Source organism: Mesoplodon bidens (genome assembly GCF_964165515.1).
Source record: "Mesoplodon bidens genome assembly, chromosome: Y".
Classification (NCBI taxonomy): domain Eukaryota; kingdom Metazoa; phylum Chordata; class Mammalia; order Artiodactyla; family Ziphiidae; genus Mesoplodon; species Mesoplodon bidens.
Genome location: NC_138180.1, coordinates 16,105,419 through 16,119,791, shown reverse-complemented (window position 1 = coordinate 16,119,791; position 14,373 = coordinate 16,105,419).

The following is a 14,373-nucleotide window of genomic DNA, read 5'->3' as shown; positions in this document are numbered from 1 at the left end:
CTCCATGACATTTGTCATCACAATGCTCAAGACACTTGTCATCACAATGATCCATGACACTTATCGTCAAAATGCTCCTTGAACCGTGTCATGGAAAGGATCCATGCCTTTTTCATCACAATGCTCCCTGCCCTTTTCATCACAGTGCTCCATACCATTGTCATCACAATAGTTCACAAGCTTGTCCTCAGAATGCTCTATGAAATTTGTCATCACAGTGCTCCATGACCCCTGTCATCAAAATGCTCATGACACCTGTCATCATAATGCTCCATGTCTCTTGTCATTACAGTGCTCCGTGATGCTCGTCATCACAATTATCCATGGGGTTCTCATCACAATGCTCCACGGTCTTGCCATCAAAATGCTCCATGCTCTGGTCATAACAATGATCCATGTCCCTTTTCATCAGGATTCTCCACGTCCTTGTCATCACAATTCTCCATGCACTTGTCATCACAAGGCTCCATGACCCCTGTCATAGCAAGCAACATGCGCTTGTCATCACAATGCTTCCCGACCTTCTCATCAAAATTCTCAATTGCCCTTGTCATCACAATGTTCCATGACCCTTGGCATCACAATGCTCCAAGCCCTTGTCATCACAATACTCCATTACATTTGCCATCACTATCCTCCATGACACTTGGCATCACAATGCTCCCTGACAACTGTCTTCACAATATTCCATGAACTTGTCATCACAATGCTCCAGGCCCTTATTATGACAATACTCCACAAGGTTTTCTTCAGAATGCTTCATGACCCTTGTCATTACAGTGCTCCATGACACTCATCATCACAATTATCCATGGTCTTCTCACCACAATGTTCCAAGGTCTTGCCATCACAATGCTCCATTCGCTGGTCATCACAATGCTACATATCCCTTGTTGTCGCAATGCACCATAACACCTCTCGTCACAATGTTACATGTTCTTGACATCACAATTCTCCATGCATTTGTCATCGCAATGCACCATGACACCTGTCATAGCAAGCTCCACGTGCTTGTCATCACAATGCTTCACGACCTTGTCATCGACATTCTTAGTGGCACTTGTCATGACAATGCTCCATGCCCTTGTCATCTCAATGACCCAAGACATTGTCATCACAATCTCCCATGACACCTGGCCTCGAAATGTTCCATGCAATTGTCATCACAATGGACCATGACATATATCATCACAATTCTAACTGACATCTGTCTTCACAATAATCTGTGACCTTGTCATCACAAGGCTCCATGCCCTTATCATCACAATACGCCATGCCCACTGTCATCACAATAATCCTTGAAATTTGTCATACCAATGCTTCATGCCCATGTCATCACAATGTTCCATTCCCTTGTCATCACAATGCACCATGACCCCTGTCATCACCATGCTCCTTGACTCCAGTCATCACAATGCTTCATAAAATTTGTCACCACAATGCTCCATGAACTTTTCATCATAATGCTCTCTGGCACTTGTCATCACAGTGTTCCATGCCTTTGGAAGCACAATGCTCCATGACCCATGTCATCACAATGTGCCATGCACTTGTCATCACAATGCTCCACAACCTTGTCACCACCATGCTCCATAAACATTGTCATCACAATGCCCCATGCACTTCTCATCAAAATGCTCTGTCACCACTGATCTCACAATGTTCCATCAATAGTCATCACAGTACACCCTCACCCATGTCGTCACAATGTTCATGACCCATGTCATCACAATGTTACATGCGCTTATCTTCACAATGCTCCATGACCCCTAACATCAAAATGTTCCATAACCCCTGTCATCAAAATTTTCTATGACCCTTTTCATCACAAGGATCCTTGACCCCTTATATCACAATGTTCCCTAAACCCTGTCAACAAAATGTTCCATGTCCCTTTTCATCAAATGGCTCCATGATCATGTCATCACAATGCTCCCTGCCCTTCTCATCACAATGCAACACGCCCTTTTCATTAAAATGCTCCATAACATTTGTCATCACAAAACTCCATGACACTTGCCTTCAAGAGGCTCCATGCCATTGTCATCACACTGCTCCATGAACACTCTCATCACATTGCTCAATGCCCTTGTCATCACAAAGCTCTATGACACTTTTCATCACAATGCTCGATGTCCTTCTCATCACAATGCTCCATGCCCTTTTCATTACAATCCTCCATGACACATGCATCAGTGTTCTTTGCCCTTGTCATCACAATGCCCCTTGCCCACTCTCTTCACAGTAATACATGAAACTTTTCAGACCAATGCTCCATGCCCTTGTCATCACAAAGCTCCATTACTCCCGTCTTAACAATGCTCCATGACCCTTGCCATTACCGTGTTCCACGGCCTTGTCATCACAATGCTCCAAAACCCCTGTAATCACAATGCTCCATGTCCTTGTCATCACAAAGCTCCATGACGCAAGTCATCAGAATGCTCCATGGCCTTCTCATTACAATACTCCCTGCTCTTGTCATCACAATTCTCCAAGACTAATTTAATCACAATGCTCAATGCCCTTGTTATCCCATTGCTCCATGACCCCTGAAATCACAATGCTCCGAGACGCTTGTCATCACAGTGCCCCGTGACCATTGCCAGCACAATGCTCCATTTCTTTCTCTGCAAAATGCTACACCAACTTGTCATCACAATGCTCCATGATGTTTGTCATCACAATGCACAATACACTTGTCATCACCATGCTCCCAGATATTTTCCTCAGAATGCTCCATAAACACTCTCATGAAAAGCCTACATGCCATTTTCATCACAATTCTCCATTCACTTTTCATCACAATGCTCCATGCCATTGTCATCACAATACTCCACAAGCTTGTCATCAGAATGGTCCATGACCCTTGACATCACAATGCTCCATGACACCTGTCATCACAATGATTCATGTCCCTTGTCATTACAGTGCTCCATGACGCTTGTCAGCACAATTATCCATGGTCTTCTCATCACAATGCTCCTCGGTCTTGCCATCACAATGCTCCATTCCCTGGTCATCACAATTCTCCATCTGTCTTGTCATCACAATTCAGAATGTCCTTGTCATCACAATGCACCATGACACTCCTCACCAGAGTGTTACAGCCTCTTGTCATCACAATTTAACATGCTCTTGTCATCGCAATGCTACATGACCCCTGAAAAAGGAAGCTCCAAGCACTTGTCAACACAATACTTCACGACCTTTTCATCAAAATACTCCATGGCCCTTTTCATGACAATGCCGCATGCCCTTGTCATAACAATGTTCCAAGCCCTTGTCATCAAAATGCTCTGTTACCTTTGCCATCACAAACCTCCATGACACTTGGCATCACAATGATCCATGTCATTGTCATCACAATGGATCATGACATATGTCATCACAATGGTCCCCGACACCTCTCTTCACCATACTCCATGACCTTGTCATCACAAGGCTCCATGTCCTGGCAATCACAAAGGGCCATGCCCACTGTCATCACAATAATCCCTAAAACTTTTCAGAACAATGCTCCATGCCCTTGTCATCACAATGCACCATGGCCCCCGTAATCACAAAGTTCCATACCCATTTTCATCTCAATTCTCCAATAACCCTGTCATCCCAATGCACCATGCCCATCATCATAACGCTACATGCTCTTGTCATCACAATGAAATCAAAATGCTCCATGCCCTCTCTCATCACAATGCTCCAAACCCTTGTGATCACAAGATTCCATACCATTGTTATCACAATGCCCCATGACGTTTGTCATCACAACTATGCATGGTCTTCTCATCACAATGCTCCATGAACTTTGTCATCCCAATGCTCAATGCACTTGTTATCACAATGCTCCCTGACACTTGTCGTCAGTATGCTCCTTGAAACCTGTCATGACAATGCTCGATGCCTTTTTCATCACAATGATCCATGTCTTTTTCATCACAATGCTGCAAGACACCTGTAATCACAATACTCCATGCTCTTGTCATCACAATGTTCCAGGACGCATGTCATCAGAATGCTCCATGGCCTTCTCATCACAATGTTCCATGCCCTTGTCATCAAAATGCTCCAATACCCCTGTAATCACAAGGCTCCATGATACATTTCATCAGAATGCTCCATGACACTTGTCATCACAAGGTTCCATGGTCTTCGGAACACAATGCTCCAGGAGCTTGTTATCATAATGCTCCATTCCCATGTCATCACAATGAATCCTGACCACTGTCATCACAACGCTCCATGACCCATGACACAACAATGATCCAGGACTCTTGTCATCAAAATGCTCCATGAACCTTCTCATCACAATGATTCATGCCCTTGTCATTCCAATGCTCCCTGACCCCTGTAATCAAAATGCTCCATGACGCTTTTCATCACAGTGCTCCATGACTCTTGTCATCACAATGTTCCATGCTTTTTTCAGCAAAATGCTACATGACCTTGTCATCACAATGTTCCATGCGCTTGTCATCACAATCCTCCATGAACCTTGGGATCACATTGCTTCATGCTCCTGTCATCACAATGCTCCACGCTCCTTGAAATCAAAATGATCCATGACCTCTGTCATCACAATGCTCCAAATCCTTGTGATCATAATGTTCCATAACACTTGTCATCACAAATCTCCATGATGCCTGTCATCACAATAATCCATGCCCTTGTCATCACAATGCTCCATGACATTTGTCATCACAATGCTCAAGACACTTGTCATCACAAAGATCCATGACACTTATCGTCACAATGCTCCTTGAACCGTGTCATAAAAAGGATCCATGCCTTTTTCAACACAATGCTCCATGCAATTTTAATCACAATGCTCCATGAAATTGTCATCACAATAGTTCACAAGCTTGTCATCAGAATGCTCCATGAAACTTGTCATCACAATGCTCCGTGACCCCTGTCATCAAAATGCTCATGACACCTGTCATCATAATGCTCCATGTCCCTTGTCATTGCAGTGCTCCGTGATGCACTTCATCACAATTATCCATGGTCTCCTCATCACAATGCTCCATGAACTTTGTCATCCCAATGCTCAATGCACCTGTTAGCACAATGCTCCCTGACACTTGTTGTCGGTATGATCCTTGAAACCGGTTATGACGAGGCTCAACGCCTCTTTCATAACAATGATCCATGCCGTTTTCATCACAATGCTCCAAGACCCCTGTAATCACAATACTCCATGCTCTTGTCATCACAATGTTCCAAGACGCATGTCATCAGAATGCTCCATAGCCTTCTCATCACAATGCTCCATGCCCTAGTCATCAAAATGGTCCAATACCCCTGTAATCACAAGGCTCCATGGCACTTTCCATCAGAAAGCTCCATGACACTTGTCATCACAAGGTTCCATGGTCTTCTCAACACAATGCTCCAGGAGCTTGTCATCATAATCCTCCATTCCCATGTCATCACAATGCACCATGACCACAGTCATCACAACGCTGCATAACCCATGACACAACAATGATCCAGGACTCTTGTCATCAAAATGCTCCATGAACCTGGTCATCACAATGATTCATGCCCTTGTCATCCCAATGTTCCATGACCCCTATAATCACAATGCTCCATGACGCTTGCCATAATAATGCTCCATGTGCTTGTCATCACAATCCTCCATGAACCTTGGGATCACATTGTTCATGCACCTGTCATCACAATGTTTCACGCTCCTTGAAATCAAAATGATCCATGACCTCTGTCATCACAATGCTCCAAACCCTTGTGATCATAATGTTCCATAACACTTGTCATCACAACTCTCCATGATGCCTGTCATCACAATACTCCATGCCCTTGTCATCACAATGCTCCATGACATTTGTCATCACAATGCTCAAGACACTTGTCATCACAATGATCCATGACACTTATCGTCACAATGCTCCTTGAACCGTGTCATGAAAAGGATCCATGCCTTTTTCATCACAATGCTCCATGCCCTTTTCATCACAATGCTCCATGCCATTGTCATCACAATAGATCACAAGCTTGTCTTCAGAATGCTCCATGAAACTTGTCATCTCAATGCTCCATGAACCCTGTCATGAAAATGCTCATGACACCTGTCATCATAATGCTCCATGTCCCTTGTCATTACAGTGCTCCGTGATGCTCGTCATCACAATTATCCATGGTGTTCTCATCACAATGCTCCACGGTCTTGCCATCACAATGCTCCATGCCCTGGTCATAACAATGTTCCATGTCCCTTTTCATCAGGATTCTCCACGTCCTTGTCATCACAATTCTCCATTTACTTGTCATCATCCATGACCAATGTCATAGCAAGCAACATGCGCTTGTCATCACAATGCTTCCCGAACTTCTCTTCAAAATTCTCAATTGCGCTTGTCATCACAATGCTCCATGACCCTTGGCATCACAATGCTCCAAGCCCTTGTCATCACAGTACTCCATTACATTTGTCATCACAATCCTCCATGACAGTTGGCATCACAATGCTCCCTGCCATTATCATCACAAAGGACAATGACATATGTCATCACAATGCTCCCTGACAACTGTCTTCACAATAATCCATGAACTTTTCATCACAATGCTCCAGGCCCTTGTCATGACAATACTCAACAAGCTTTTCATCAGAAGGCTCCATGACTCTTGTTATTACAGTGCTCCATGACGCTCATCATCACAACTATCCATGGTCTTCTCATCACAATGTTCCAAGGTCTTGCCATCACAATGCTCCATTCGTTGGTCATCAAAATGCTACATGTCCCTTGTCGTCACAATGCACCATGACACCTCCTGTCACAATGTTACATGTTCTTGTCATCACACTTCTCCATGCATTTGTCATCACAATGCTCCATGACACATGTCATAGCAAGCTCCACGCGCTTGTCATCACAATGCTTCACGACCTTGTCATCGACATTCTCAGTTGCACTTGTCATGACAATGCTCCATGCCCTTGTCATCACAATGATCCAAGACCTTGTCATCACAATCGCCCATGACACCTGGCCTCACAATGTTCCATGCAATTGTCATCACAATGGACCATGACATATATCATCACAATGCTAACTGACATCTGTCTTCACAATAATCTGTGACCTTGTCATCACAAGGCTCCATGCCCTTATCATCACAATAGGCCATGCCCACTGTCATCACAATAATCCTTGAAATTTGTCAGACCAAAGTTTCATGCCCCTGTCATCACAATGCTCAATTCCCTTGTCATCACAAGGCACCATGACCCTTGTCATCACAATGCTACTTGACTCCAGTCATCACAATGCTTCATAAAATGTGTCATCACAATGGTCCATGCCCTCATCATCAGGAGGCTCTGTTACAATTGTCACCATAATGCTCCATGAAGTTTTCATCATAATGCTCTCTGGCACTTGACATCACAGTGTTCCATGCCTTTGGCAGCACAATGCTCCATGACCAATGTCATCACTATGTGACATGCACTTGTCATCAAAATGCTCCCCAACTTTGTCACCACCATGCTCCATAAAACTTGTCATCACAATGCCCCATGCACTTCTCATCAAAATGCTCTGTCACCACTGATCTCACAATGTTCCTTCACTAGTCAACACAGTACACCCTCACCCATGTCGTCACAATGTTCCATGACCCCTCTCATCACAATGTTACATGCCATTATCATCACAATGCTCCATGAAACCTAACATCAAAATATTCCATAACCCCTGTCATCAAAATGCTCTATTACCCTTTTCATCACAAGGATCCTTGACCCCTTACATCACAATGTTCCCTAAACCCTGTCAACAAAACTTTCCATGTCCCTTTTCATCAATTGGCTCCATGATCATGTCATCACAATGCTCCCTGCCCTTCTCATCACAATGCGCCACGCCCTTTCCATCAAAATGCTCCATAACATTTGTCATCACAAAGCTCCATGGCACTTGCCATCAAAATGCTCCATGCCATTGTCATCACATTGCTCCATGAACACTCTCATCACATTGCTCAATGCCCTTATCATCACAAAGCTCCATGACGCAAGTCATCAGAATGCTCCATGGCCTTCTCATTACAATGCTCCCTGCTCTTGTCATCACAATTCTCCAAGACCAATTTAATCACAATCCTCCATGCCCCTCTTCATCTGAATGCTCCATGAACCTTGTCCTCAAAATGCACCATGCCCATCATCATAATGCTTCATGCTATTGTCATCACAATGAAATAAAAATGCTCCATGATTTCTGTCATCACAATGCTCCAAACCCTTTAGATCACGACGTCCCAGAACACTTGTCATAACAATGCACAATGATGATTGCCATGAAAATTATCCATGGTCTTCTCAGCCCAATGCTCCATGACATTTGTCACCACAATGCTCCATGAACTTTTCACCACAATGTTCTCTGGCACTTGTCATCACAGTGTCCCATGCCATTGGCAGCACAGTGCTCCATAACACATGTCATCACAATGCGCCATGCACTTGTCATCACGATGCTCCACAACTTTGTCATCACAATGCTCCATGCACTTCTCATCAAAATGCTCTGTCACCACTGATCTCACAATGTGCCATCACTAGTCATCACAGTACACCCTCACCCATGTCATCACAATATTCCATGACCCCTGTCATCACAATCTTACATGACCTTATCATCACAATGCTCCATGACCCTAACATTAAAATGTTCCATAAACCCTGTCATCAAAATGCTCTATGACCCTTTTCATCTCAAGGATCCTTGACCCCTTACATCACAATGTTCCCTATACTCTGTCAACAAAATATTCCATGTCCCTTTTCATCAAATGTCTCCATGATCATGTCATCACCATGCTCCCTGCCCTTCTCATCACAATGCATCACGCCCTTTTCATCAAAATGCTCCATAACATTTGTCATCACAAAGCTCCATAACACTTTCCATCAAAATGCTCCATGCCATTGTCATCACATTGCTCCATGAACACTCTCATCACATTGCTCAATGCCCTTGTCATCACAAAGCTCTATAACGCTTGTCATCGCAATGCTCGATGCCTTTCTCATCACAATGCTCCATGCCCTTTTCTTTACAATCCTTCATGACCCATGTATCACAGTGTTCTGTGCCCTTGTCATCACAATGCTCCTTTCCCACTCTCATCCCAGTAAGACATGAAACTTTTCAGACAAATGCTCCATGCCCTTGTCATCACAAGCCTCCATTACCCCTGTGAAAACAATGCTCCATGACCCTTGCCAGTACAGTGTTCCACGTCCTTGTCATCACAATGCGCCAAAACCCCTCTAATCACAATGCTCCATGCCCTTGTCATCACAAAGCTCCATGACGCAAGTCATCAGAATGCTCCATGGCCTTCTCATTACAATGCTCCCTGCTCTTGTCATCACAATTCTCCAAGACCAATTTAATCACAATCCTCCATGCCCCTCTTCATCTGAATGCTCCATGAATGCTGTCCTCAAAATGCACCATGCCCATCATCATAATGCTTAATGCTATTGTCATCACAATGAAATAAAAATGCTCCATGACCTCTGTCATCACAATGCTCCAAACCCTTTAGATCACGACGTCCCAGAACACTTGTCATAACAATGCACAATGATGATTGCCATAAAAATTATCCAAGGTCTTCTCAGCACAATGCTCCATGACATTTGTCATCACAATGCTCAATACTCTTGTCATCACAATGCTCAATAACACTTGTCGTAGTATGCTCCTTGAACGCTGTCATGACAAGGCTCCATGCCTTTTTCATCACAATGTCCCATGCCGCTTTCCATGTCAATTCTCCATGAACCCTGTCATCCCAATGAACCATGCCCATCATCATAATACTTCATGCTCTTATCATCACAATGAAATCAAAAGGTTTCATGCCCTCTGTCATCACAATGCTCCAAACCCTTGTGATCAAAATATTCCATAACAATTGTCATCACAATGCCCCATGACACTCATCATCACAATTACCCATGGTCTTCTCATCACAATGCTCCATGAACTTTGTCATCACAATGCTCAATGCACTTGTTATCACAATGCTCCCTGACACTTGTTGTCAGTATGCTCCTTGAACCCTGTCATGACGAGGCTCGACACCTTTTTCATCACAATGATCCATACCTTTTTCATCACAATGCTCCAAGTCCTCTGGAATCACAATACTCCATGCTCTTGTTATCACAATGTTCCATGATGCATGTCATCAGAATGCTCCATGGCCTTCTCATCACAATCCTCCATGCCCCTGTCATCAAAATGCTCCAATAGCCCTGTAATCACAAGGCTCCATGGCACTTTCCATCAGAATGCTCCATGACAGTTGTCATCACAAGGTTCCATGGTCTTCTCAAAACAATGCTCCAGGAGCTTGTCATCATAATGCTCCATTCCCATCTCATCACAATGCACCATGACCACTGTCATCACAACGCTTCATGACCCATGACACAAACATGATCCAGGACCCTTGGCATCAAAATGCTCCATGGAACTTGTCATCACAATGATTCATGCGCTTGTCATCCCAATGTTCCATGACCCCTGTAATCACAATGCTCCATGACGCTTGTCATCACTGTGCTCCATGACACTTGTCATCACAATGTTCCATGCTTTTGTCAGCAAAATGCTACATGACCTTGTCATCACAATGCTCCATGTGCTTGTAATCACAATCCTCCATGAACCTTGGGATCACATTGCTTCATGCTCCTGTCATCACAATGCTCCACGCTCCTTGAAATCAAAATGATCCATGACCTCTGTCATCACAATGCTCCAAACCCTTGTGATCATAATGTTCCATAACACTTGTCGTCACAACTCTTCATGATGCGTGTCATCACAATACTCCATGAACTTGTCATCACATTGCTCCATGACATTTGTCATCACAGTGCTCAAGACACTTGTCATCACAATGATCCATGACACTTATCGTCAAAATGCTCCTTCAACCCTGTCATGAAAAGGATCCATGCCCTTTTCATCACAAAGTTCCATGCCATTGTCATCACAATAGTTCACAAGCTTGTCATCAGAATGCTCCATGAATCTTGTCATCACAATGCTCCATGACCACTGTCATCAAAATGCTCATGACACCTGTCATCATAATGCTCCATGTCCCTTGTCATTACAGTGCTCCGTGATGCTCGTCATCACAATTATCCATGGTGTTCTCATCACAATGCTCCACGTTCTTGCCATCACAATGCTTCATGCCCTGGTCATAACAATGCTCTATGTCCCTTTTCATCAGGATTCTCCACGTCCTTGTCATCACAATTCTCCATGCACTTGTCATCACAATTCTCAATGTCCCCTGTCAAAGCAAGCAACATACGCTTGTCATCACAATGCTTCCCGACCTTCTCATCAAAATTCTCATTTGCCCTTGTCATCACAGTGCTCCATGACCCTTGGCATCACAATGCTCAAAGCCCTTGTCATCACAATAATCCATTACATTTCTCATCACAATCATCCATGACACTTGGCATCACAATGCTCCCTGCCATTATCATCACAATGGACCATGACATAGGTCATCACAGTGCTCCCTGACACCTCTCTTCACAATACTCCATGAACTTGTCATCACAATGCTCCAGGCCCTTGTCATGACAATACTCCACAAGCTTTTCATCAGAATGCTCCATGACCCTTGTCATTACAGTGCTCCATGACGCTCATCATCACAATTATCCATGGTCTTCTCATCACAATGTTCCAAGGTCTTGCCATCACAATGCTCCATTCGCTGGTCAGCACCATGCTACATGTCCCTTGTCGTCACAATGCACCATGACACCTCTCGTCACAATGTTATATGTTCTTGTCATCACAATTCTCCATGTATTTGTCATCGCAATGCTCCATGACACCTGTCATAGCAAGCTCCACGCGCTTGTCATCACAATGCTTCATGACCTTGTCATCGACATTCTCAGTGGCACTTGTCATGACAATGCTCCATGCCCTTGTCATCACAATGATCCAAGACCTTGTCATCACAATCGCCCATGACACCTGTCCTCACAATGTTCCATGCAATTGTCATCACAATAGACCATGACATATATCGTCACAATGCTAACTGACATCTGTCTTCACAATAACCCGTGACCTTGTCAGCACAAGGCTCCATGCTCTTATCATCACAATAAGCCATGCCCACTGTCATCACAATAATCCTTGAAATATGTCAGACCAATGCTTCATGCCCCTCTCATCACAATGTTCCTTTCCTTTTCATCACAATGCACCATGACACCTGTCATCACAATGCTCTTGACTCCAGTCATCACAATGCTTCATAAAGTTTGTCATCACAATGGTCCATGCCCTCATCATCAGGAGGCACTGTTACATTTGTCACCACAATGCTCCATGAACTTTTCACCACAATGTTCTCTGGCACTTGTCATCACAGTGTCCCATGCCTTTGGCAGCACAATGCTCCATGACCCATGTCATCACAATGCGCCATGCACTTGTCATCACAATGCTCCACAACCTTGTCATCACAATGCTCCATGCACTTCTCATCAAAATGCTCTGTCACCACTGATCTCACAATGTTCCATCACTAGTCATCACAGTACATCCTCACCCATGTCATCACAATGTTCCATGACCACTGTCATCACAATCTTACATGACATTATCATCACAATGCTCCATGACCCCTAACATCAAAATGTTCCATAACCCCTGTCATCAAAATGCTCTATGACCCTTTTCATCTCAAGGATCCTTGACCCCTTACATCACAATGTTCCCTAACCACTGTCAACAAAATATTCCATGTCCCTTTTCATCAAATGGCTCCATGATCATGTCATCACCATGCTCCCTGCCCTTCTCATCACAATGAACCACGCCCTTTTCATCAAAATGCTCCATAACATTTGTCATCACAAAGCTCCATGACACTTGCCATCAAAATGATCCATGCCATTGTCATCACATTGCTCCATGAACACTCTCATCACATTGCTCAATGCCCTTGTCATCACAAAGCTCTATGACGCTTGTCATCGCAATGCTCGATGCCCTTCTCTTCACAATGCTCCATGCCCTTTTCTTTACAATCCTCCATGACCCATGTATCACAGTGTTCTGTGCCCTTGTCATCACAATGCTCCTTTCCCACTCTCATCCCAGTAAGACATGAAACTTTTCAGACAAATGCTCCATGCCCTTGTCATCACAAGCCTCCATTACCCCTGTGAAAACAATGCTCCATGACCCTTGCCAGTACAGTGTTCCACGGCCTTGTCATCACAATGCTCCAAAACCCCTGTAATCACAATGCTCCATGCCCTGGTCATCACAAAGCTCCATGACGCAAGTCATCAGAATGCTCCAAGGCCTTCTCATTACAATTCTCCCTGCTCTTGTCATCACAATTCTCAGAGACCAATTTAATCACAATCCTCCATGCCCCTCTTCATCTGAATGCTCCATGAACCCTGTCCACCAAATGCACCATGCCCATCATCATAATGCTTCATGCTATTGTCATCACAATGAAATCAAAATGCTCCATGACCTCTGTCATCACAATGCTCCAAACCCTTTAGATCACGACGTCCCAGAACACTTGTCATAACAATGCACAATGATGATTGCCATCAAAATTATCCATGGTCTTCTCAGCACAACGCTCCATGACATTTGTCATCACAATGCTCAATACACTTGTCATCACAATGTTCAATAACACTTGTCGTAGTATGCTCCTTGAACGCTGTCATGACAAGGCTCCATGCCTTTTTCATCACAATGTCCCATGCCCCTTTCCATGTCAATTCTCCATGAACCCTGTCATCCCAATGAACCATGCCCATCATCATAATACGTCATGCTCTTATCATCACAATGAAATCAAAATGTTTCATGCCCTCTCTCATCACAATGCTCCAAACCCTTGTGATCACAATATTCCATAACAATTGTCATCACAATGCCCCATGACACTCATCATCACAATTACCCATGGTCTTCTCATCACAATGCTCCATGAACTTTGTCATCACAATGCTCAATGCACTTGTTATCACAATGCTCCCTGACACTTGTTGTCAGTATGCTCCTTGAACCCTGTCATGACGAGGCTCGACGCCTTTTTCATCACAATGATCCTTACCTTTTTCATCACAATGCTCCAAGTCCTCTGGAATCACAATACTCCATGCTCTTGTTATCACAATGTTCCATGATGCATGTCATCAGAATGCTCCATGGCCTTCTCATCACAATCCTCCATGCCCCTGTCATCAAAATGCTCCAATACCCCTGTAATCACAAGGCTCCATGGCACTTTCCATCAGAATGCTCC